We start from the raw sequence: 27,184 nt of genomic DNA, 5'->3' as shown, positions 1-27,184 counted from the left end.
CACGGCATCACACCAAAGAGCGGCAAAATCTTAGAAAGGCCGAAGGAGAGGGCAAATCAAAGGGAGGGGGAAACGGTCAACCAAGCATCTACATGAAGGAAAACTAAAGATGATGTGATAGGGGAGCCAGCATGGAGATCTTGGCCCAGCACCAGAGGAAAGTACGTTCTAATACGATTCCTTGTGAAATACGGGAACTAACGCTCTAATCAGTGTGTGTGTGTGTGTGTGTAGTTTCACTGCCAGGGATCAAACGTCAGACATGCCAAGCAAGCACTCTACCACCTGAACTATATCCCCAACCCTACTAACCACCGCTAACTAGTCATTCTTTGGGATTTGGTGAGACAGAAGAGTAGGTACCAGGTAGCATTAGATGAAATACTTCTCTCACCAGCTCCCAAAAATTATAGTCTCCCGAGTTCTGGCTCAACACAAGAAAAATGAGAACTCTTCCCCATGGTGGCCTCCTGGCTTGAATTCCTCCTCACAATTCCTGGAGCTATTTAGAGGGTCACAAAACGCATGAAAACGAATATACAACAAAGAAGGCGGCAATAGAAGGTCTGTCTGGGCACCCACAGAGGAGACACGATATTTGCTAATTCTCCCTGGTTCCAGGGGGGCCTCCTCGAGCTCCCCAGTGCCTCCTGTAGCGCTGCAGCAGGGGCTGATCTCAGGGTGCCAGCCCCCCTCCCCCCAGGAGGACACCTGCTCAGTGCACCGAGAGAGACCTGCAGGCTGGGACACAGAGCTGCAGGAACACTGGCCACCGCCCAGGTCCCAACCCGAGGAGGGAGGCCTGGCAGATGGCAAGGACACTCATGCCCCAGCTGGCCTTGGAGCCTCCTTGCCTGGTTCAGGGGAGGGAAGAAATGAGAAGGAAAGCGGTGAGGAAAAGAAAGCAGTGTGTAGACGCTAGGTTCTGCGGCTCCGCTGGCCTAAGGGAACACCGGGTAAAAGCCGAAGGCTGGCTCTCCAGGCATCTCACTGCAGGCGCAGAGGGCACTGCTGTTGTTTCCGGGGGAAGCTCCATCCTAGGGAAGGAAGCTTCCTGACACTCAAAAGCCTACAAGGTCAGACCGAGAGTCCTTCCTGACCCTCCCTCATCAGGACTCTTTCCAGCTGCCTGCCACCTGAGAGGGAACATCCTGCCGATCTGACCACAGCCAAGTTCCTTCCCTTTCATGAGCTCAGACACATTGCTACCCGAGGGAGGGACCTAGTCTGGTTCAGCAAGGAGGTAAGAGCTCCAAGATTTTGAAAGGAAAATTCAGACTAGTCAAGACCTTTGGGATCCATCTCCTGGGCAAACCACTCCATGAACTCACAAAGCCTATTCAAGAAGAAAGGGATCTTACTACCCAATTTACCCCCAAACCATTAGCAGAGGCAGACTTTGCAAATCATATGCCTTGAGGTTATCAACACCTCCCAAGCAAAATACTTTGTCCATGCTGGGCAATTACCTATTCTACAGAATGTCCACCTTGACCAGGGGTTCAAGATCCCTGCAGCAGTGAGGGATGTAGCTCAAAGGAGAAGTGCTTGCCTAACATGCAAAATCCTGGGTTCAATCTCCGACACTGGGCGGAATGGGGGCAGACTGGCCAATGAAATGGGCTCTGTTAAAAAGCAGATGTTCAGATGTAGCTCAGATGGTACAATGCTTGCCTAGCATGCGCAAAGTTCTGGGTTCGATCCCTAACGTCACACAAACTGGGTGTGGTGGTACACACCTGTGATCTCAGCAACTGGGACGTGGAAGCAGGACTTCAGTCATCCTCAGCTACACAGCAAGTTCCAGGCCAGCATAAACTACACGAGACCCTGTTTCCGAAGCGGGTATGTGTGGCCGGGGAGACGTCTCAGCGGGCAAACTGCTTATTGTACAAGCATGAAAACCCAACTTCACCCGCATCAAAAGCTGGACATCGCAGAACCCACCTGTAACCCCAGCAATGTGGGAGGGAGGGTGGAAACAGGGGCTGCTGGTCAGCCCATCCAGCTGAAATGGTGAGCTCTAGGTTGCCCAAATAATAAGGCAGAGAAGTAATGGAGGGAAGCATCCCAACGTCAGCCTCTGGCCTCTACACATGCCTGTACAGGTAAACGTATCTGTGCATATATATATATATATCTCAAATACATACATAGACAATAAAAATACACATACACACACTCACACATACACATCACACACACACACACTACATACCACACACACACACCACTCACACGTGTACACATACACCACACCACACATGCACATATGCTCTCTCTCTCATACACAAACACACTCACTCACTCACATACACACACACCACACTCACTCACACATTCACACATACACAGAGCAGGGATAACTCAGCCTCAGGCACTGCAGGGCTACTGTCAGAGGTCACTGACTCAAAACATTACATGCAAGCTGTAGCTGTTGTTGACATGTTGACACTGGTGGGTAGGGAACCAAGTCTTCATTTCTGAAACCAGTAAACAAACATTGGACCTCCAACCAAGTAACTCAAAGAACCCAGCACGAAACCCCAGCATGCAGCATGATTTCTGCAAGCAACCAGGGTACACACAACCAATGCCATACTAATCTATGACAAACCCTTGAATGAATGAGCCAAGTCATTGTTTAGAAGCTCCATGGTGCACATTTGTGTCCTTAATTAAGTCACAAAGAACATCTTCTAACAACTGTTGGACTTCAAAACAAAACAAAAACCAAAAAAGCCCAGCTCAGATTCTGGAAGCCATTGAGACTAAAAGAAAAAGCTAATATCTCTCCATCACAAATGATTGCTGGGTGTGGGGGCTCACACCTGTAATTCCAGCATTGTGGAAGCAGAGGCAGGAGGGCCACCTTGAACTTGAGGATAGCCTGGACTGCATAGTGAGTTCCAGGCCAACCAGGGCTACCTAGTAAAACTGTCTGAAGATTAAAACACACACACACACACACACACACACACACACACACACACACACACACACACACACACGGAGCTTCAGATATCTGAATTCTCATCTGAAATTTTTGTTTTATTAACCACTTTATTTACGATTGCCAGAAATAAGAGTAGCACTGGTTGTCAACGTGTTTATGTCAAAGGACCTGGGACACATTGAGCTGTTGGTCCTTTACAACACAGGAGGACGTCAGCGCCACACTAGCAAATTTGATAAAGAAAATCCAAGCCACGGGGACAAGAGCAGCTAGCATTGCGGCTCACTGACCACGTTCCAGGCAGGCATCTGACACACATTTTCCTCCAGTCCATAGCATACACCTACCTGCCAGGTGGATAGGGTTACTCCCCATTTTACTCAGGAGGAAAACAAAGCTTTCAAAGGTCACACGACCTGCTGCCGCCACTCCGCTGGCAAGTGCCGGAACCCCGGACTCAAAGCCAGCGAAGACTGTAGCCAACACATGCACTTTTTCTGCCGTGCCACAAGGGTAGGAGCGTCGAAGAGAAATGAAGTCGTCTCTGGAAGAATGGAAATTTACTACTCACTGTACCACAGACAGAGGGCGAGGAGTGCTGGGTGACATCAGACAGGGAGGCTGCTTGGGCAGCGGTGTTACGCTGGGCTTTTATTTAAATCGTTTGAAAGGCAGTCAGGGCAGGCGATGTGGGGGTGCAGTGGGTTGGATGTGTTTTACAGAGGAGACTGCGAGAGAAACCACCGGTCTCTAACAAGGGCACCAGCTAGAGAAATCTAGAAACACAGGCAGAGGGGGAAAATGAGACCAAACAGGGGTCGTGGGAGGCCTCACTGGGGGATGGGCAGAGGAGCCAAACCCAGACACCCACTGGTGACTAGGGGATGAGGAGGGAGCTAGAGAGAAAGCTCCAAGGGGACACCAAGTCAGCAAGAGCAGGCAGGAGAGAGGGCAGGGAAGCCAGGCAAAATGAGGTCACTCGGGCTAAGGAAGCTTGACAAGAAAAAGTCCATGCCTGTCTCCTGCCTGGGAGAAGGGACAAGGACTTCCCTGGGTCCTGGGAAAAGTCTTTTAATTTGCCTGTGGGGAGAGAATGGCAGAGTCATAGAGATCAGCCTTCTCCTTCCTCTATAAAACATTTTACTAAGCCCTCTTGGCCAAGGCAAACCACATCCATCCCTATCAATCAAAAACCTGCTCTATATGGTTTGTTAAAACCAAACCAAAATGAAACTAAAAGAACCCAATCAGACATCACTTCAGCATTGGCTAAACGAAGCACGGCTCTTCTACACACGGAGCAATTGGGTATAAAGTAGATCTACAGTTACATATAGGCAGGAAGACGACCGTTATGTAATGATAAATAAATAATGTGCCGGGCAGTGGTGGTACACACTTTTAATCCCAGCACTCGGGAAGCAGAGGCAAGCGGATCTCTGTGAGTTCGAGTCCAGCCTGGTCTACAGAGCAAGTTCCAGGACAGGCACCAAAACTACACAGAGAAACCCTGTCTTGACAATAAACAAACAAACAAACAAACAAATAAATAGAATATTAGTTTAAAGCATGTAGTATTAAAGTGTTTTCTGTAAAAATAAGTAGCAGTTGTTTTATAAATATCTGTTCTGAAGTTGTAGAGCAATCATCAAGGTATAGTCAATAATTTAAGGACAGGGAAGGTAGATGATGCCAATTTCCATTTTTTATGATCTCTATATAAGTACAGTATTTAGTATTTTACATTAGTAAAATTTTGTATTACATTAGTAGTAAAAAAAAATATTCCTGAAATAGTCACCAATAAAAAAGTGACTCCCACCTCATCTTAATGAGAAAAAGATAAAACAGCCTCAAATTTAAAGGAATGAATGTTTCTCACAAACAAAATACTTTCAACTCCTAGAAACTAAGATAATTCCCATCAACTGCGGCCTGACACTTGGATTCCTCTCCTTGCCCAGCACAGAATTTGGGGTGACTCCCAGGAGCTGGGCTTCTTAGCAGAGAGCCCCCCTGTTCATGAGGCAGCAGGGAAACCCTCCAGTGAGAGCACCAAGCAAAGGAAGTGCATTCACACCCAGCGAGCTCTCCAGAAACAGTATCTCCTCTTATCACCCGCCACCGGGAGACTCATCTTTCACCCACTCCCTGAATGAGGCCCTTTGTTTCCCCTAAAGGATCATCATATATTCATTCAGCTTACAGAACACTGAGAAGCTCGGGGCGAGTCCCGGTAAAAAAACAACGTCCACGTCCGCAGTTCCGGGAGAAACAGCTGGAAGGGAGGGCTCCAGAAAGGGGGTGGAGCGAGTGCCTAGGCGGGTGCGGATCTGTGACAGGGAAAGTGGGTGCACCTCGGAACTGTGCTTTGACTTGCAACACATTACCTTCTTCTTCAGGTGTCTCACAATGGACCCCTAAGAAAAAAAAAGGATGAAGCCCTCCCCAGGATGCTGAGCACGGGTGGAGCCCACTGGTCTGTGGACAGATACAGCCTCTGGGCATGAAGGACAAACAAGGCACAGAAAGTCCCTGCCCTGAGTGTCTGTGGACAACCCACAGCCGAACGGAAGCGTCCATGGTCATTGCACTCCCAGCCCCGGTACCTATACCACAGGCTGTTACCACTATGCGACCCGCCAAGTGGTAGGAGCTTCATCCACAGCAGAGCTGTAGAGAGTGAGCTGATAGGCTTCCTCACCACTGGACGCTTCACACCCCCCACACCCACCAGCGCTCACCGCCCCCAGCCATCATCTCCTCGCCCCCGCCCCCCAGTCATTGTTCACTAACCCTTTCCCCACGGCTCGTCACCTCTTCATCTCCACTTGCTCCCACGGGCTCTTTCCCCTCTCCTGTTTTCCACACACCGAACTTCCCTTGACCTGTCTCAAATCATCTTCTTCCATCAAGATTTCAGAAAAGCGGTTGGAAATCACTTGGGCTTTACTCTGTGATTCCTGATAATCGAATTTAGATCCTCCTCCACTGCTTTCTCGAGGGTCACTGGAGCCTCTTTTAAAGCTAATGGCGCTCTTATTCCCTTCTGGGGTGATCTTTCACGTGCATGCGACTCCATTTCTTGAAGTTGGATTCCCAACGCTCCGATCTTCCTAGGTTTTCACTCTCAGCGTGTTGTTACGTCACGGTCATATTTACTGGGTCTTCCGCCTCAACTAATACGTTACATGGAGGCATTACTCAAACCAAGGCCTCTGTTCTGTCTCTCTTGTGATCCCATCCCCTTCTCCACGCTAAGGGCTGGTAAACTGACATCCCATCCAGTCCCAGCCTCTCCCTGGCTCCCCAGGAACACACTGCTGAGACTTCCCACCGAACATGTCAACACGGAATTCTGTCTTTGTATCTCCGTCCCGCACCCAGAGCTACTGCCTCTTTTTAGGCTTAAATCTTCAGAAATTAGCAACACCAAGCTCTTGGGTACCAGAGCTGGAAGACTGACTGTTCATCCGCCCTATCACTTCACACTGGCACTGCGACCAGCAAGTTCAAACCTCTCTCAAGGCTCTTGTTTCCCTCCGATCCCCTTCTAAGGTGATGATCTCACACTTGTAAAAAACTGCTTTAGTGTATTTTTTTAAATGGTGGGTAGGGCTCCCTTGACAGTAAAGTGAATATTGCAAAAAAAAAAAAATTAAAAAAAATTTTTTTTTTGTTTTTTTCAAAACAGGGTTTCTCTGTGTAGTTTTGGTGCCTGTCCTGGATCTTGCTATGTATACCAGGCTGGCCTCGAACTCACAGAGATCTGCCTGGCTCTGCCTCCTGAGTGCTGGGATTAAAGCGTGTACCACCACCACCCGGCTCAAAATAAAAATTTGAAAATCTTTTCCAAAAAAAAAAAAAAAATTAATTGTTTTGTTTTATTTGGTTTGGGGTTTTAAAGATAAGCACAGGCTAGTCTTGAACTCCTGATCCTACTGTCTCTCTTTCCCCAATGCTGGATTATAGGTGTGAGCCGCTATGCCCAGTTCTTTTGAATATTTCGGATGGCAAAACACACTTACTGTAAGACACTTCTAGCTTGTAACCTTTGGTCCTTTACACAAGGAAGCCTATAAAGACGGACACTGGGAGCCCCATCCCCCCCCCAAAGTCCAGACATTGGCTTCTCACAGCTTTTGGGTTTACCTCTTCTGTGCCATTCCAACTGTTTAAGTCTCTTGAGCCCTCATTATAGCTCTCCAAGACGTCCTAATATACACCCACCCTGTTCAAACCTTCACAGTGGATGCGAGGGTGATCCCACAGTGACATCTGTCTGTCATTGATCATCAGGGTTGACTCAACTGCTCTGGCTGGCTACGCCGGTGTCTCCTTCCTCCCTCACAGGTCCAGAAGATGGTGACCTCCTTGATAAAGGGGGTTCACCCTTCGGTCAAGGGTATATGAGTAGCTGTGCTCCCCTGCTAAAGCCTCAAACACAAGCCCTCAAAAATTCTGGTGCTACCCCCAGGATCTATAAGCTCTTTCATGGTCAATCCTGACGTCAAGGACTGATACAGTCTAGCTTCAAGGTACCTTCGGATTCCTCCATCACCACATCAATCCCACTCGTCCTTCGCTGAGGTCACCCTATACTTCAGATTCCATTTGACCCATGAAATGCCAGCTCCCTACTTGTTTCTCAGGCTAGTGCAGAGGGCTTCTCTTTGGCAAAGGCTGCCTTCTCTGAGTCCCTAGCCCAAACCAGTCTTGGCTTCCTGGAGCCCTGGAGTGTGCTGCAGGCCCGCCTGACTCTCTTTATATTCCTCTACAAGAGCAGGGACTGTACCTCAATTACCTCTGTCTCCCCCGCAACCCCCAAGAGCCTAGTGCTGTGGATAAGGTGCCTGAAGAGCGGCTGCCCCTTGTCTCCCACATCCTTACATCATCATATCTGTCTTGGCTCCATGTCATCGCTGTGTTCATGGTGAACTACTATCTTTAAAACAACCAACGCTAAGGAACTAGATTTTAAATGCTTTGGCGCTTTACGTATCAGGAGTCTGGCGTTTGACTGACGGTGTGACCTCAAGTAAACCTGGACTGACCTAAACTCAGCTTCTCTATCAGTAAAACAGGAATGATGACAGCTCATTCTCTGACTGGCTGGCGAACTGAGGAGTCAAGGCACTTGACGCCTCCAGCAGGCCCAGGCACATGAGTTAGGGATTAGTGGCAGAAACAAAGAAAAGTAGAAATTCAGAGTTCTCCAACCATGTGGGCCATGCGACCTTGTCAGAAGTATCCTTCTTGGATACTTCTAAAAATAGAGATTCTTACTTCAACATCATGAATCTAGGACTCAGATTCTATAGTCCTGCTTACGGTTCTAAAAATTATCACCAAGAAATAGAAGGATCTTAATGTACTATGTACCTGTTAAGAATGAATACATAGGGCCAGGAATGGCGCACTCCTTTAATCCCAGCACCCAGGAGGCAGAGGTAGGCAGATCTGTATGAGTTCAAGGCCATCCTGGTCTACAGAATGAGTTCTAGCCAGCCAGGGTTACGCAGTGAGACCCTGTCTCAAAAAACACAAAAGCAAAAACAAAACAAAAACCAAAGAAACAAAACTTGTAACGACAAAGAAGGAAAAAGACAGAAGAGCAGATCAAGAGCAAGGCCTAGCTACAGGGCATGAATCAGAGGATCCGGGTTCCTCTTAAGAGTTCTAAAACTGCTGGGTGGTGGTGGTGCACGCCTTTAATCTCAGCATTTGGGAGTTCAAAAGCAGCCTGGTCTACAGAGTGAGTTCCAGGACAGCCAGGGTTCTAGACATGGCTCAACAGTTAGGAGCACTGTCTGCTCTTGCAGAGGACCCAAGTTCAATTCCCAGCACCCACAACCAGCTGTAACTCCAGTTCCAGGAGATCTGATGCCCTCTTCTGGGCTCCTTGGGCACCAGGCACACATGTGGGGCACAGGCACACATGCAGGCAAAACACCCACACACATAAAATTAAAAATAATAAGTTCAAGCCGGGCGGTGGTGGCGCACGCCTTTAATCCCAGCACTTGGGAGGCAGAGCCAGGTGGATCTCTTGTGAGTTCGAGGCCAGCCTGGGCTACCAAGTGAGTTCCAGGAAAGGCGCAAAGCTACACAGAGAAACCCTGTCTCGAAAAACCAAAAAAAAAAAATAAAAAATAAGTTCACAAGAAAAAAAATAGGAAACTTACACACACACAAACACACACACACACACACACACACACACACACACACACACACACACACACACACACACACACAAACCAACCAAACAAAAAGAACCTAAAGAGTGGAATCAGATGTTTTCCAGGGATGGTTCTGAGGTTACTGATATATGTATGGGCAAGGTGCTTTGAGTACACTGTATCCATGGAACGTCTTTCTTTGAGGAATTCTGATGCCTCAAGCATCAGGTTTTGAAAGAGGAAATGCGGATGCAACTTCATCTCCATCCTCTTCGCAATTCAGTGAGAAAGCATCCCTGCTGTTTTATAGACAGAGAAACCCAGTGTAGTTCGAAAAGATCACTTGCCAACCAAACACGCTGCTCACTAGACTCTGCTGTTTGCAAAGACTTACGACTGCCAGGAGTTTTTAGCTCCCCAATTCATTCTGTGTCTCTTCTGCAGAGGAGGCGCAAGGCTTATGCAAAACAAGCAGAAGGCGCTCTTTGCTGGTGGAAGCCGGGTGAGATGTAAAATGACTTCCTCTGGGTCACAGTATAAACAAAACTGGCTCCCAGCAGAGGCAGGAAGTCTTCAACCCTGGGGAGCAAGTCTGCGTCCCTCCCCCACCTGGACTAGGCGCTTCACCTTGAGAAGAGTGCTTCACTGCCGTCATTTTCTGAGTGTTTTCTGGGTCAGAAGCAATGCGAGCAGCCGAGCTCAGGCTGCCAGTGGAATTGCTACATTAAGAGTGCGGAACCGTGTTAACTTCTCTACTATACCCCCCACCCCCAGCTCACGCACCCCTGGTGAGAAGAGCCCAGCTGGACTAGACCAGCTGAGTATTTTTCCAGTCTCTGGGCAAAGTGACTTCACCCAGTTTTGCAATGCAAATGACCTGGTTTGTCCTCATAGGTACGTACGGGTTTCTGTCTTGGAGGATACTCGCCCACTTCCTTTCCCAGAGTTCTTGGCTTGGATTCTAGGATGGTACCTCACTCTCTGCACCTGTAAACACCTCCACTCTTCTCAGACCTCCGCAGAGCAAAGGACCCTCTCCCATCCCAACGGTTTCAGTCAACACATACAGAAAGGCAGAACTGGATCTACTAACTCTATATGTAGGAGCCCAGAATTTAAATGAGACGTGAGACCAGACAGCAGCCAGAACACTGCAATGCAAACCATCTCCAAACATGAAAAGGACCGTTCCCCTCAAAAGGCATAGAGCCGAGTCACCAGCAGCCAGACTACCACCAGTGTGACCTCTGTGTCCTGCCACAGGGTGATCACTAGTCTTCATGGCTTCCTAGACCTTCTAGAAGCTGTTTGAGGTTTACTCTACTCTCACCCTGCACTCTCAAATGTGTTGACTGCTGTCTACTATCATTGGCTTCACTATTACGCCCCTCAGAACACATTGAGATTCCAACCAATTATCCCGGTGGGGGGGGGGGGGGCTGAGTCTCTTCTGTGTCTACCTCTCTTCTTTCACTCCATCAGAAAGCCCGACTTTGTCCTCTACCTTTCTTTATCCTGAGGACATCTTTCCAAAGCCTTTGAAGGCCTTCTGTCTGCCGGTTCATCTCAGACCCTACCACACATTTACAAAGGCTTCCCAGCTCCACTCACTGACTAACGGCATTCAAACACCAGACACAGAAATGGGGCGAGAGTGGGAGTGTGCCCATGACAGAGAGTTTTGTTGAAAGAAACAAAAAAACACTCAAAGGCCTGAGCAAACGGAATGCGAGCGAGTCCAGCCATTGGTGAGACTCACTTTGTAGGGGTAAGGCAGAAATGAAAGCAGAATCAACAACAAGCACTATAACATTATCCAACGCTGCTTCCACTCCGTGTGTCTACAGACGAGCAAACAGGCACGCAGGTTACACGTACCCAGAAAATCAAAACTTCTATAAAGGAATCTTGGCGAGTATTTGTTTGTATGTTTTTGTTTTGTTTTCCTGGAGTGTTTTTTATGAACTCTTTCCCCTTATAAGACAAATCTTATACAGATGTAGCTGAAGCAACTACCAAAAAGCTTTCATCATTGCGTCCTGAGGGTCAGCACCAAACATCCGCTGAAAATGAGGTGGGAGGGACTGGGATGCTGGATGAATGAATTTTTACCTGTTCTGGTGATGCCTGTTAAAATCAGTTGTTACTTTTCCTTCCAATAAGTGGAACAGAGCTGGAGGAGGAGGTGGGAAGAGTCCCCACTCACGTCTTAGACAGTCCTCATCGCTCAGCCTCATTCATGAACAGCTAGTATCTTCCATTAGCCCGTCTTCAGAGACTTCTGTGGGCGCCTATTTTGGTTTAGCACAGTGCTGAATATTCCAGAAAGCCCCTCCATCACTCCATTCAGTCAGCAGTTCTAGACTATCACCCAAGAGCCAGGGAGTCTCCATGGGAACAAGACACTGTCCGTTCTACAAAGGAATTCATAACCTAGCAGAGTCCTACACACAACCCAGCAGTGTGAGAACCAACAGAGGAGAAAAACATGTCTCCCTAAGTTAGGGTGGAGAGACCGGGGTTTCAGGGTATTTTCACAGTTGTATCTGAGGGTTTTCTCTGAGTGGGGTCTTCAGGCACACAACACACAGAGTCTGTGGCCCACAAAAGGGGGACAGGCATTCCAGGACTAGACAGCAGCAGAAACCCAGGCACAGAGGTATGAAAACACATCTCAAGTGCAGCAAAGTCACAGACATCCAAAGTGGGGAAATGGAGAGGACATGGATCTGGGAAAGGCAGGCACAGACTGTAAAGGTCCCTGTGGGTCACTTAACTTTATTTCTTCAATGGGACTTGAACTCATGCTAGGTAAGTCTCATCACTGAGCTACAGCCACAGCCTTTCCTCTTGGAATTGTACTTGGGGACAACAGAGAACCTAAGAACTATAAAACAGTAAAATGGCTGGGCGTGGTGGCGCACGCCTTTAATCCCAGCACTTGGGAGGCAGAGACAGGCGGATCTCTGTGAGTTTGAGGCCAGCCTGGTCTACAAGGTAAGTTCTAGCTAGGCTCTTATATAGAGAAACCCTGTCTCGAAACAAACAAAAACAGTAAAATGACTTGACCAGACTCACAGCTTTAAGAACAATTCTGAGGTCAGGGTGTGGCATGGACTGAAGAGGTAAAGGTGGAAAGCCAGTCATGCAAGCACACCATAACTTAGGTGGGTCCTGGGAGACAGAAACTAATCTGGAAATTCTGGAAGAAAACCCCAACAGAAGTCGGCAGCCAGGGGGATTCGAAAGCTTGAAAAGGAGAACTACGCAAAATGCTGCTGAAGTTTTCGTTTGAGGAGATGGGGACACAAGGAACCATCATCAAAAGGCAGAAGAGCAGGACTGGGGATAAAGCGGAGAGCAAATGATGACAGCCAGGAGAAGGCTGTGGCACACATCTGGAACCGAGGTGGAGGCCAAGGCTAGACCAGGCTGTGGGTGCACTGGCAACCCTAACAACAATAGCTCATAGAAAGGAATGGGCCGAAAAAATGTTAAGAATAAGTAGGATAGCCAGGCAGGGGTGGTGCACACTTTTAATCCCAGTACTCGGAGGCAGAGGCAGGAGGATTGCTGAGTTTGAGGCCAGCCTGGTCTGCAGAGAGAGTTCAAAAACAGCCAGGGCTACACAGAGAAACCCTGTCTCAAAAAAGAAAAAAAAAAAAAAGAGTAAGTACTATAAAGGAGAAACAGGGAACCCAGCTGGCAGAGTCCAAGGCAGGGCCCAGTTTCAGAGTGAGAATGCTTGTGGGTTATGGGTGTCGGCGAGGGGGGGGGGGTACGACACAGCATGACTGCCTGAACAATAATTCTGACTTTTTCCAAAGCAGCTTTACTGCTTTAGCTGCCTTACAACCGTGGGTATATTGTAGAGTACTAACCAACATCTCTATCCTCAGATGTCAAAGCACCATGTCGGAAGTAGGACTCAGAACATTAATTATTTATTAAACGCTAATAAAGGGATTCAAGCCTATGAGGTTAAATCCTTGCAAATATAAAGCAGCATGTGGAAGTATGCAATTAATTACCTATCTAATTTCAAATGATTAAAAATGCAGGACTTTAAAGAAAAGAATCCTTGAAATTGAGAGTCTTGTAATGTTAACCTCCACCCAAATATGGGTAGACACAATGGTTCAAAGGCAGCACTTTGGAATAAATACATGTGGGTTCAAGTCTGGCTTTAACCTTAGTGGGTAGAGAGTTGGGTAAATTAACTGCTTGGCTTTTTTTTTAATCTGTTGAATTAGGAAAATAATAGTACATATATGATATTATAAATACACATGAAAACTTCTAGCATAGTGCCAAGACTAGCAATAAGTTCTCAATAAATGTTGACTTATTGTTACTATAAGTTCATTTCCAAGTTAAAATATGTATTCATTTGGGGCTGGGAAGATTGGCTCAGAGTACTGGCTGCTCTTCCAGATGACCCAAGTTCAATTCCCAGCACCCACATGGGGGCTCACAACTGTCTGAAACTCCATGGGCATCAGGCACACAAGATGCACAGAGATGCATGAAGGCAAAAACATATATACATAAAATTTATATATACACACACACACACACACACACACACACACACACACAGGTACACGTAATGTCAAAGCCTTTTTGTTTAAGTCAATAAAAAATTCTAAAACACTCCCTTCTGTGTGCCAACCATGGCTTTAGGTGCTAGGAATATTTTTAAAACTAGAAAGAAAAAAAAAAGAAAGAAAGAAAAAGAACTGGATTCATTTTGCTATCTCAAGAAACTTGGCCAAATAGTATAGAAGGCAAGTTGACAATCAGATGGCAGATAATTCCTCCTGCAGCTAAGGAATGAGAAGAGTGCCCTGAAAATAAGGAGTAAACACTTGGTGCCACCCTAAGCCCTAGCCAGGGAAGGGGCCATCAGCAAGGCGACCAAGATGAGGCAATGTGTAAGCTTGAAAAGAATCTGTAAGGAAAAATTCGAGGGTAATAATAAATATTAAGGTGACACACACATACACCTTGGGAATGTCAGAGAAAGAGGGAGTTCTTGCCCAAGGGCAAAGACAAAGAGAAAAGGAGCTGGAATCGGCCCAGATGCTCATCATCCGGCTCAAGGAGACTTCTTGGCTGACGTACATCTTCCTATAATATTTACACCTTCCCCACCTGAGTTCGGCTACACGATCTAGGAAGCCAAGTAAACACGTACCTGCCCTCTAAGTGTTCAGTCTAAAAATAGTCGACCTGATCTATGGACACATTCGGGAGCTTGGACAAGTTACTCCCCAAAGAGAATGATCTCAAACAATATTTAGGTTCAGTGTGGCCACCAAAGTGATGCTATTAATACATTTTTTTCTCTTCCCCTTGGAGATATTAAACAGTGGAAGGTAATATTAAAACTGATGGATGGGTTCCTTAAAAAAAGAATATACGATGATCCAGCAACTCTGTTTCTAGATATATATCCAAAAGGAAAAAACAGAATCTTGAAGAGATACGTGCATTTTTCACAGTGATATCATGTTTGTAGCAGTGTAATTTACAATAGGCAGGGGTTGGAAGTGACCCAAGCGTCTGTCTGTGGATGGGGAGGAGAGACAATGGGAATTAGCGGATCCAGTGTTTGGGTTTCGAAGATGAGAGAAAGCTCTAGAGATGGACGACGATGGCGAGAGAACAATGTGGACGCAATTTTGCCACCGACCTGTATACTTAAAAGTTATTTAAGTCACAAATTTTAAGCCAGGCATATTTATCACCATTTAGGAAGAAAAACATTTTAATTGCATGGTTGCCATGCCCATGAAATAACTATTCTTCATCATTTAGGGGCAAAAAAACAAAAACACCAAACTTTGTTTCTGACAAGCGGATATAGAGCCCTGGAGGTGTGTGTGTGGCTGAAATGCAGGATGTTCTTCCTAACAGGGAAGAGGCCCTGGGTTCCAGCCCTGGCCACCTGAAGACAGGGAGAGCATGAATCAGGGTATATTAGAAAGTTCTTCATCTACAGCAGTGGTTCTCAACCTTCCTATCACTGCAATCCTTTAACACAGCTCCTCATGCTGAGGTGACCCCCAACCATAAAATTATTTTCTTTGCTACTTCATAACTGTAATTTGCTGTTGTTATGAATCATAATCTAAATAAATCATATCTGACATTCAGGGTATCAATCCCCTTGAAAGGCCCACAAAGGGGTAGTGACCCACAGGTTGAGAACCTCTCATGTAAAGGAACACTCTCCAGTTACCATTCCCTGGCAAAGGACACCTTTGTAGCCCACTAGAAAGAGAGCATTGTGGGTAGCTATCACCTAGCAATTTTCAATTAATCTAACCCTGTGTACCAGCACCATCTATCAAAAATTATTAATAAGGAGTTGAACATGGTTGCATATGCCTGTAACACCAGTACACAGGAGGCAAAGGGAGGAAGGTTGTGAGGCCACCCTGGGCTACATAATGAGATTGTGTCTCAAAGCCACAATCAAAAATTGACTAGTTGGGGTTGGAGACATGGCTCAATGGTTGAGAGCACTGGCTCTTCTTCCAGAGGACCTGCTTTCAACTCCCAGCACCCACATGGCAGCTCACAACTGTCTGTAACTCCAGTTCCAGGGGCTCTGACACCTTCATACCAGAGCACATAAAATAAATTTAAATAATTTTTTTAAAAGTGACTAGTCAGTATAAAAACTTAGATCAATTATTTAAAAAAATTATAAAATAAAAATAAAACAGACATCTTTTTTGAAGTTACAAATGGAACTTCTACTTCCAATAGCCTTAGTGGGAACTTTATGTAAGACCCAGGACTGCAGTTCATACATAGTTCCTTCCCTTAAGAGTTTATTATCGCCGGGCGGTGGTGGCGCACGCCTTTAATCCCAGCACTCGGGAGGCAGAGCCAGGCGGATCTCCGTGAGTTCGAGGCCAGCCTGTTCTCCAAAGTGAGTTCCAGGAAAGGCGCAAAGCTACACAGAGAAACCCTGTCTCGAAAAACCAAAAAAAAAAAAAAAAGAGTTTATTATCAGCCGAGTATGGTGGGACACACCTGCAATTCCAGCAACAGAGAAGCTGAGACCGAAGGATCACAAATTCAAGGCCAGCCTAGGCTACATAACAAGACCCTGTCTTAAAGAAACAAGCAAAGGCTCCGTGAGTAAAGACTTGCCACCAAGACTGACAACCGAGTCCAATTCCCTGGCCCCACGCGGTGGAGAGGAAGAACTGACTCTCCATTGTTGTCCTCTGACCTCCACACTCATGGCATGTGAATGCCCTTCTGCCACACACACCCAAATAAATGTATAAATAAAAACGAAACAAACCCCAAATAAACGAATGAGCATATTGCTTGGCTGAGCATAATTCAACACTAATAATAAAAGGAGTCTGCAGTCACCTTCAGGTCAGTCATACAAGTAACAAGTATGGGATTCCACACCCAACTGCCTGTGACACCAGCACCAGGGGATCCGACACTCTTCTGGCCTGGGCAGGAACCTGAACATACAGGCACACACACACACACACACACACACACACACACACACACACACACACACACACAACTCCTCAATGAAACCAGAAATCCAAAATAATAGACTCACGTATGTTTGATAAAATGTATCACCATCTCGCTGGGCGGTGGTGGTGCACGCCTTTAATCCCAGCACTTGGGAGGCAGAGCCAGGCGGATCTCTGTGATTTCGAGGCCAGCCTGGTCTCCAAAGCGAGTTCCAGGAAAGGCGCAAAGCTACACAGAGAAACCCTGTCTCGAAAAATCAAAAAAAGAAAAAAAAAGTATCACCATCTCAATAAATGGTCTTTTTATTTTGACATTTGTTCGGGCCCCAAACAATTGCATCATCATTGACTTATTCTTTTTTCTCTTACCCTCCCTCTCCAAATCCCATCAAGCCTATCTTCCAAATACACCCAGAATCCAACTACAGAGTACCACCCCCCTCGCCCCATACCTCGCCTGTCACCTGGAGCACAGTCGTTTTCACTGAGCTCCCTCCCTGCTTCCACCTCCACAATCAGTCCTCTGGATGCCGGATAGAACCTCTTTAAATACAAACCTGAACAGGTCACTTTTCCGGCCACAATGTCCAGTGACTTCTTATCTCACTCGGACTAAAGCGAAAACCTGAATCTCCACTCCTAAACACCCCATGACCTCCTTTCTCCTTTCTTTCGGATCTCTGCTGAGATGAAATCCCAGCAGTCCTTTGCTGACTGCCCACCTCACCCAACAGAAGCCCCCCCCTCCCTCCATCTATCTATATCTTCCCCCCGCCCCCCCCCCCCCCCGCCCCCCGCATTTGTTTCTCAAGGCAGGGTTTCTCTGTGCTGCTCTGGCTGTCCTGGATCTCTCTATGTAGACCAGGCTGAGATCCACCTGCCTCTGCTGGGGTTAAGGGGTGTGCCACCACCACCCGGCTCAACAGAACCATCTCTTGCTCCCTTCGTGTTGTTTAATTTTTCCCTGTAGTACCCGATATTATGATCTACCTATTGGCTGCCTGTCGATGTGATTTAATATGTGTCTCTCCCAGTGAGGAGGTGCCCTCCATGATGTAGGACCCCGCCCTCATGCTCACTGGTGTACCCCCTTGAGCCTAGAATACGTTTGGTAGGTAAATAAGAATATTTTTTGGAGACTAAAGGAGGTACAAGCCAAAAGCAGCTGACGTCACTGGGAAAACAAGAAAAATTTGAGGTCCCAAATGAGGCAGAGGTATAATGGTGCACAGCAAACTTGGGATAAGGGATTGGAAAAGCCAACGCATCGACAAACACGGAAACCCATCATTGTATCTATCTGCGGTGTCTGCTGGTGGGCCATTATCTTGTGCTTTCCCCCATCATCACCGTATCCTCTGTAGGGCCATTCTTGAGGTTTTGTGGGTATGTCAAAGTGTAAATACTGCCACCAGCTTCTCTATGCCTCTCTCTAAAACCAATAAACTCAGATGGAAAGTTCCACTGAAGGAAGAAAGCAATTCCTCTTGGCCAGGAAGCTCAGAATATTCAATTCTCCTGTGGAGAGAACCTGGAGAAGGCTCCAGCAACGGAAGCAGGAAACTGGGTGATAGACAGGTTCAGCTGTCAACCACTGGGGACAGTTCTAATCCAGTCCCCCAACTCTAAAGGACGGATAATGAAATCTTCTTGTGTGGTCACTTTAAGATAAAATGAAGTGATAACAAAGACATCCTAAAAACTGAAGGGACTAAACATTGAGTGCTCACTCCCTTGCTTTAGGATAAGTGCACCTTCTACCAAACTTTAATTCACTTTCTCCTCCCACTGTTAACGAGCTTTGTCCAAACCAGGATCTGGTCAGGTCCCTGCGACACACACAATTCCAGGTAAACAAATACACTGATTTCAACATGAACTTGTGAAGTTCTTCAGCAAACCAACCCTAAATCATCTCCATTGTGTGGTCACATTCCAGCCACATGGAACTACTCATTCTGGAATGTAATTATGCTCTACTGCCCATCTGTGTGGCACCACATACTCACAACCCTGCACCATGCCCTTCCCAGCCTCCCCTTTTCTATAGCCCTTGACGCTTTTTAAAGCCTTCCTGAACACCCCAACCTGACTCACATCTTCCTGCCATGGCCTTTGCCTGGGAACACCATTTTTTTTTTCCCCAAGGAGTCTACCATGCCTGTTTGCAGGTCTGCCTCCTAGTAGTGAATGGACGGACCTCCATCTGCCCCTTCTCTGTGTCCTTGAGCATATACCAGTGTGAGGTACACAGTACCTGCCCTACATTCGCTCTCTTTTAATATATCTCAATTGCTTTCTCAGGCCTTTCCAGTGAAGGCTCCGTGACCTCTGACTCAGGGTTAGGAAAGGTCTTGTCTTTGTGCTCCTGAGGGAACTCGCTGGAAGATGAAGCTGATTCACCAGTCCTAAGGGAAGCGTCAAGAACTGAGCACGGGGACAGGATGAGGTCCCAGACCTCATTTCCATCCTCATAAGTCAGACTGTAAATGCACCTTGCTTCCTCTGAAACGCCGTGAATCCTCACATGGGACACGCCCATATTTATGTCTGGTACAAATAGAAAAGATCTTCAACTTATTCATTTTCAAGACTATCCAAGTTTCTGCTTCTTTCACAATAGTGAAAACTTCGGAACTGACTATAATTCAAAGCAATTATTGTTCTTTGACTGTCAAGGTGCCCTGTTCCTCTTTTCATAAATATGCTGCAGGATCCCAGGCCAATTCAATGCAAAGTCTTTTTTTCTAGGCCCCGTTCCTACTCATTTGCTAAATTTACAGCATTCAAACGAAAGAAAGGGAACCTGCTTTTGCCCCACTGTTAACATGATATATGTCTGAGTTTTAATTGCCCTTTAATTATACCCTCAGCCAGGTCTGCACCGATATAATGGAAATAAAGCATTATAGCAAAGCCTGAGAGGGCCTTGCTGAGGTAGCAGGAAGACAGCTTTGTAATATTTCCTGCAACCAGAAGGGAAGAACAAAATGAGAGGTGGCCTGGGGATGTCAGAAGCCAGCCGAACAATTCACTGAGAAAGCACTCTGTCTGTGACTGTACTTCAGCCTTTAAACTCTGCGAGCTGAGCTGCAAGGCTGGTGGTCCCCTGGTGATTCGATGCTCAGCCAAAGCTGGCTGAAAATGGAAGAACTCAGACGGCTTGGCTGTGAATGAAGAAATAAGCAGGGCAACAAAAGGAAACATGCTATGGCATTTTCTAAGTATTTACCACCGGGAGTTGTCTATTCAGTGAGAGGAGCCAGCTCTGGCAGTGAAGTCCCCTGACTGCTTCCTACATTCTCCTTTGATCTCCAGCTCCACCTTCCAAGTACACCTCCTGGGGCTGTCAGAGGAGAGACACATGTCTGATAACCCCAACAAATAAATGCAGAGTGGTGATCTAGCACACCAAGCAACGTATGGGCTCTTCCTCCCATATTCCTTCCCCACAACAGAGTAACCAAAAACATCTGCCGTCAAGACCGGGAGTCCAAACTACTCTACAGACAAAACAAACACCCATGCACAAGTATCCTGTATTTCTGTCTTACCACGAAAACAAACACCCATGCACAAGTATCCTGTATTTCTGTCTTACCACATCTGCCTGCGTGACTTCAGAGCCCAGTATCCATGGGCTTCCCTGCCAAGCATCATTATAAAATCAAATTTCTCATCAGCCCACATAATAGCTATTTTCCTTCCTGATGCTCCCAACTCAATTGATAAGTGTTAATCTGGAGGTTGGGAGTGATGGAGAGTGCATCATAGACAATGAACTAACGTGATTACTTCAAACTGCCCACTGGTCATGTTTTCTGCCTTTACATGTCTTGGGTAGAGTTTGATTTTGGACAGAGTGTTTGACTTTGAAATAATATTCTTCAAGAGCAATTTGGTGATTAGATTAGATTAAAAACAGGTATCTGGGGACTAGAGAGATGACCCAGCAGTTAAGAGTGTGTACTGCTCTTGCAAAGGACACAGATTCTGTTCCCAGCACCCACAAAGGCTCACAGTCCTCTGTAACTCCAGTGCCAGGAGATCCAACGCTCTCTTCTGGCCCCATATAGTACCAGGAACACAAGTGGTACACATATAGACATTTAGGCTAAATATTCATATACATGAAAAACAAAATTTTTTATCAAATAAACAAAAAACCAAACAGGTACCTGACAATCCCAGTAGTTCTTTCTCATCCTCCAGAAACGCTACATAATAAGACTTGCCTTGAGATGTGTACTGCCTGTAGATAATGTAATGTGCATACCTTTTATATCAGATAATGCACATATACATCTACATATGTTAACAAGCATTGGGGAAATTAGAGATCTGCATTTAATGATCACAAAGATATTCTCTTTTCCCTAACCTAGGATGTTTTCATTTTCTTTCCCAGTTTTGAATTTCACTAAGCTGTAAATATTGGATATTGAAGAACGCTCTTGCTCATCTTCCCCAAAGGAATGAAAACCTCCATGGTTTGAATGGACAGAACTGCAGGAAACAGACCTCATTTGCCAAGGGAAAGAGAGAAATACAGGGAAGAATTGGGTTAGAATGGCAAAAAGCAAGGAAATAACATAAATGACCAGATAAGCGGCAGCCAAGGCTCACCTTTAAGCAAGCGATCACATAAACGGAAGGCTAGATTCAGTGACCTCCAAGGTTCCTTCCAACCCCAATCCTGTTTGCCTCATGAATTTTTTATAGTCACCCTCTGTCCCATCACACTGTCCCTGTGCATCATCAAGCCCTTCTGGCCACTTCCAGGACTCAAAGGAAAATCTGTTTTGTTTTGTTTTTTTTAAATCTGTGTTTGACTATTGCCAAAATTATAATTCTGTCCTTGAAACAACGACCTGAAAATAATAGGCCAGGCTAAAGAACTTTCGAGCAAATAAATGGCTCAATACTGCCTTGAGGTAATATATTTTAGACTTCTCCGATATAAGCACAATTACGATTTGAGGCCCAAGGAGTGAAGAATGCTATAGCAAATCTGCCCAAGCAAATCCACATCCCCTGCCCAGTGTCTAATCTTAAAAAGACACCAGAGCAAGCAACAGAGCCTGAATCCTGGCCTCATCTCATCTCTCATCAGCTGTGTGATGCAGACAAGTCATTTAATTCCCTGAACCCATTTCCTCCCTTAAAAAAAAAAAGTATTATTATGGTATGTGCGCACATGTGCATGGACACGTGTGGAGGTCGGAGGGCAACTTTGTGGAGTCCATCACCAGACTTGTACAGCCAACACCTTTACACACTGAACCATCTCACCAGCCCTGTCTCTGCACTTTTTAAAACAGGATAATATGAGTGACCTTGCAGAATTGACAATTAATACAACAATTAATAAAGAAATCTCTGGTCATTCATTCTTTCTCTCATTCGGTCCACAAAGACTGCTACCACTACCAGCCAGCCACAAGTACATAAAAGACAGACAAAATGAAAGCTCTTATTCTTTCTATTTACCGAAAACCAACTATTTTCCAAAACTGTGGCAGACTAAGTTCAAAGCTTTCACTCACACCTAGTTTGCCTGAAATAGTCATGTTTATTGTGTTGAACGTGATGGCAGGTGGGAGCCAGCCTCCAGTTATGCCTTTTCCCCCCAAGCTAACAATCCAACAGGTGTTGCTTCTACTACACCTTCAGAGCACTTGGAAAAAGCAATGGCCGGAGCAAAAGGCGGTATCCCAGCTCTCCACTGGGCAAGTCACTCGGGAAAACTTGATAGGCCTGTGCTGCAAGGCCCAGCCTGAATGCCTGGAAGTTTTTGGGTGCTTTCAATTCCATGAGTGAACTCTATGTCTTCCGAGAACTCAAGATTAACAGGACTGGCTCGTTCCAAGCCACCACCGCTGGGCCACTGATAAATCGAGGTGCAACAGTAGAGGGGTCCATCTGTGCTTTACTCAACACTAGAATTTGATAACACTTTGTATAAATGGCCGGCCTTTGGAGTCAGTTCATTTCAAGGTCGGTGGGCTCTTCTCTGTTGTAAGTTTACCATTCCTTTCCTTAGCTAGTTCCCAAGCCTCTGGGGGTGCTGAGCAGCATATATTAAGCAACATTTTGCATTTGTAAGAGTTTCCCAAGGCTCATTGGAAAAGCATATAAAGTCTGATCCTGGAATAGGAAATGACGACCCTGGGTCATTGTCACAGAGCAGTTACAAAGAGAATTCTAGAATAAAATTCTGAGCGATCTGTGAAGCTAAGGGTAGCCTAAGAGAACAGCTTAAATGATATGCCTTTTTTTTTTCCTTCCTCTCCCTCTGAAGGCTCCTCTCATTCTGGAGCTGTCTGAATCACCTCCCCTTGGAAACCGAACTATATACATCCTGATTGCCACAGGCAGGGTTTTTGCGTGGCTGCCTCCGAGCGTGGAGGTGACAGCCATATCCTCTCCCCACTGAAGTTCTCAGTAAAAGAGACTGTCACTGTATAATCCCATCCCACCGCGCCGGATGCATCTAAAACAGTGGCTCCTTTGCATTTTTCCTTCAGTGAGTTAGGGGTGTTATTAACTCCTAGCACCTCTAATTGCTCACTGAAAACAGTGGTTTGGATATTAATAGGCTATAAATCAAGGCCCTACCTAAGGCTTGTTGTCACGGAAACTGTACTCAAGCCTCCGAGCTATTTCCCCTTTGGGAAGTCTGGGGAAGTTGGTGGGACTTGAGGACTGTGTTAAAGCTCTTATTTCTTCCACTTTCTGCTGTTTCTTTGGGCTAAGTTGTTGGAACTGGCACCAAGGGGACGGGTAGAGTGGGCAGTAGACGCTTGGAGAACAGGAACTCAAAAGGGCATGGGACGGGTTTGGGGGGGGGGGGGTCCTTGACGTACAGTTCTGGGACACTTGATCTTTCCCTTCTCGGTCTACACAGGGCCACTCTGCACGTCCTGCCCGGCATCCGGAGGCCCGGCCCCCTCTGCTGCCCTGAACTGTCCTCCTAGCCTTGGCGCTGGGCAGCCGGGGAGCGAGCTAGCCAAGTTCCAGAAGAGGATCCGACACGCCCGGAGGTTGAGAAGCCAGGCAACCGGAGGCACAGGCGCGGACGAGTGATAGGCAGGATCACCCCCCCCCTTGCTCCCAGGGGAGGGTCCTGGGGGAGGGGGCAGAGAACACACACCCCCCAAAACCCACTCCCAGCGCCCCAGGGCAACACTCTACCAGCCAGCTTCCCAAAGCTAGCGCCCCGCTCGCCCAGCGCCTGCGAAGCCCACGCGGATTCCCGCGTCCCGGGGTGACGACTGCCGCAGCCGCCAGGGCCTCCAGTGCTCCGCACCCCTCCCGCTCCACGCTTGGCACCCAGGGCCAGGCCCCCACAGGGCCGGCGCGTCACCCGCCCCCTGGGCCCCCGTGCTCCCCAGCGCTGGCTCCGGGGCACCCAGCTCCCTCCCGCCGCGCGGCCCTCGGGGACTCACCTGCGCTGGGGCTGAAGCGGCGGCCACCCCGAGCCCGGGGGCGGCGGCGCAGGGGGAGGAGGGCAGCACGGGGCTCCTGGCACAGTGGCCGCCGGGCGCCTGGTGCTGCGGAGCCGCGGACCCGCCCAGAGATATAAATAACATTATCTGAGGAGGGACATTCCTGCCGGGGGACATCGCTGCTGCCGGGACCAGATAGTCCCGCGGCGGGGGCGGGGAGGCGGGGCCGCAGCCTCCCGCAGCGCCAGGCCCGCCTTCCCCACCCACTCCTGCACCTGCCAATCAGCCTGCGCGCCCGGGGGCACCTGCCCAGCCGCTAGCGCCGCCGCCGCCGCCGCCTGGACCAGGGGCGCCCCGGTCCTCGCTCACCTCCCCTGATCCCGCACACCCCGAGCCCCTAGCCTAGGGAAAAGGGCTCGACTCTGCAGCTCGGGCCTAATTCGTGCGCCCGGAGCTGCAAGCCTGGCGGCGTAAAGGAGTCCTCCCAGCCTTTCCCGCCCTGCGTCCCCGCAGCCTAAAGATCTGGTTTTGAAAATACATCGAACGACCCCGTTTAGGCCGTAGGGTGGGTGGATGAGGAGGGCTCCCGAGCTGTTGCGCCCCTCCTGAGATCGGTTGGAAGGGACAGATTGTTCCCGTGGGCCGGTTACGTTAGAAAGCGCGCTCCCGGCCGGCTACAACCCGCTGGTAGTAGGAGCAGACGCTGGGAGCGCAGGGGGTGGGCACTGGGCCGAGGCCCCCGCCCCCAGCCTGCGGGCTCGAGGCCGCGATTCCAGCTCTCAAGCCTAGTACTGTCCGGGAGAACCAGGCTAGGCAGGTTGGTGGCGCGCAGCCTGCAGTCGCACATTTCAGGGGCCGTAATCAACAGGCAAATGGGCACACCAGCCCACCTGAACCTTCCTGTGAGCCCGGGTCTCTTGGCAGGACTTGGCTTTCCCACTGCAAGCTTTGGTGGGGTGGGATCCAGTAGGCCAGAACCAAGGGTGCCAAGGAAGAACCGTCCGTAAGGCATCTAGGATCGGCTAGGGAGAGTGATACAGACCAACATGGGCGGCTTGCAGGGCAGGCTGTTGCCTTGACTTCTCAACAATACAAGGTCATTGCTCTGTAAGGTTTGCCGCGCGCCTTGCTGTACCTTTCATCATTTTCTTGTTTTGGGTTTTTTTGTTTTTGTTTTTTCTCCGCACACTGTGCCTAGGATGATCTCTCACGGACCATCCACCCAGGTAATCACAGGTATATTGGAGACAGCAGTGGCGACTGAAAAGAGCATAGATGCAGAAGGAAGTTTTAACTTGGATGCTCCCAGGAATTCTTAAGAAGAAACAGCCTTACTCGTGACTTGTTGGCTTGGGTGTATAATTATGCTGTTTTTCTAGGATTCATCTGCAAAGGGTGTTCACTTGCCAGATGTTCAAGCTTAGCTTGAGTATTAAAGGTACGCCAAAGATATTTCACTGCCTGCTGCAGTCACACTTTTTGAGAGTAGGTATTTGGACAGTAAGGAATGCTAAATGGTACAAAATCCACAGGTATTACAAAGCCACAGGACTCTCCACTTCCTCTTGTCTGAGTCCTTATTACATAGCGATTCCCCTAATGGTACTAGTATTCCAGGGAAGAGGACACAATGGCCAGGGTCACCCTAGAGGTTAGGATTGTCCTCCTCCTCCTTTCCCACCGTTGGATGACATCTAGAATTCTTTGTGGGCAGCTGGGGCTGGGGCTCTTCAGTAGAGCCCACGGTTAGCACTCCAAAGGCCCTGGGGTATATATATATATATATATATATATATATATATATATATATATATCCCCAAAATAAACATCCCAAATAATTTGCTTTGCTTGTTATTGAGTTAAAAAACTGTCCTTTTGAAAACCAAATTCTGGCAAAACCAAAAAGCAAATACAGGCCAACTTCAAAAGCTGAGACTTACATATCACAAGTAGAAATCCTTGATCTATTTTTTGAAAGAAAAAAAAAGGAGGAAAATTATGTATTTATATTTTTTAAACCCTGTGTGATTAAACTTATTAAATAAATTCATGAATCCCAGAATTGCAGCTTTGCTGCTACATAATTTTATATTACAGGAAACAGATAATTCTTAGCTATAGGGTTGTGGCTCAGAACTTAATGGTCACATACACATTTTCCTTTGGAGCATTCAAATTTTTAATTTTCAACCACAAATTTAAAAAAAATTAATATCATGAAAGCTCCAAAGCAGCTGACAGATTATCCCCAAGATTTTACAAACCGGCTCGTCTACTGAGCCTATCTCCACTTTAGCTGAACGATAAATAATTCAATACAACCTCATTTGCTGCAGATCCTGTTATCCTGACAGCATCCCCAAATGCATCTCAGCTAATAGAGTTACAGTGAAGTGATAAATCAGGACCGGTGAGAGAGGAAGTTTCGAGGTGTAGAGAGAAAGGGCATTGCCCAACAAGGGACTGTGAAAAGGGGAAAAAGGAAACGCTGAGAGACCGGCTCACTATCAAGGTCATGATTGAAAAGGCGAGCCTTCAGGGAGCTTCTCCGAAGATTATAGAGTGTCTTTAAGAACTCTCTACGTGAGATAAAGATGGGCACTCAACTTCATTGGTCAGGGGACTTTGCCTGCCCATGTTGACACCTTGTACTCCTTCCTTCCAAGCTTCCCAGTTAACCTACAGCTTTGGAAGAGTTCTGGGACCAGAAGGGAAAGCATGTACTTAAGACTATAGTAGAAGCTGTCAGTCAAGGAGTGGGGGGGGGGGAGCCTCAGAGCCTGGGTCCCCAGCTCTAGCTGAAGGCAATAGGTGAGGCCCGGGGGATGTAAGTAAAAAGTAAGGACACTAGAGGCATCTAACTACAGGGCAACTTTCACTGTTCTCATTATCATTCTCTCTCTCTCTCTCTCTCTCTCTCTCTCTCTCTCTCTCTCTCTCTCTCTGTCTCTCTCTCTCTCTCCCTCTCTCTCTCTTTCAGTTCTTGGAGAGTTTCTTACATGTTTGGATCATATACCCCCCCCCAGCTCTTCTCAGATCCACCCCCTCCTTTCCCTACCCACCCAATTTCATGTC

The 27,184-nt window shown here is 47.3% G+C and overlaps 1 protein-coding gene across 1 annotated transcript in view; it reads right to left on the bottom strand.

Annotated features, from left to right (window-relative positions):
- The window catches only part of Sptb (spectrin beta, erythrocytic), a 128,035-nt gene extending 103,678 nt beyond the window's left edge, over window positions 1-24,357 (bottom strand). Inside the window, exon 1 of the mRNA XM_052739540.1 lies at window positions 24,110-24,357. The gene's annotated coding sequence lies outside the window, so the exon portion shown is untranslated. The remainder of the gene's footprint in view (window positions 1-24,109) is intronic.
- Between the last annotated feature and the right edge of the window lie 2,827 nt (window positions 24,358-27,184).

The sequence above is a fragment of the Peromyscus californicus genome, unplaced genomic scaffold (assembly GCF_007827085.1).
Source record: "Peromyscus californicus insignis strain IS unplaced genomic scaffold, ASM782708v3 Scaffold_15__1_contigs__length_86483966, whole genome shotgun sequence".
In the NCBI taxonomy this organism is placed as follows: Eukaryota; Metazoa; Chordata; class Mammalia; order Rodentia; family Cricetidae; genus Peromyscus; species Peromyscus californicus.
This window is presented reverse-complemented; position numbering and strand designations above follow the sequence as displayed.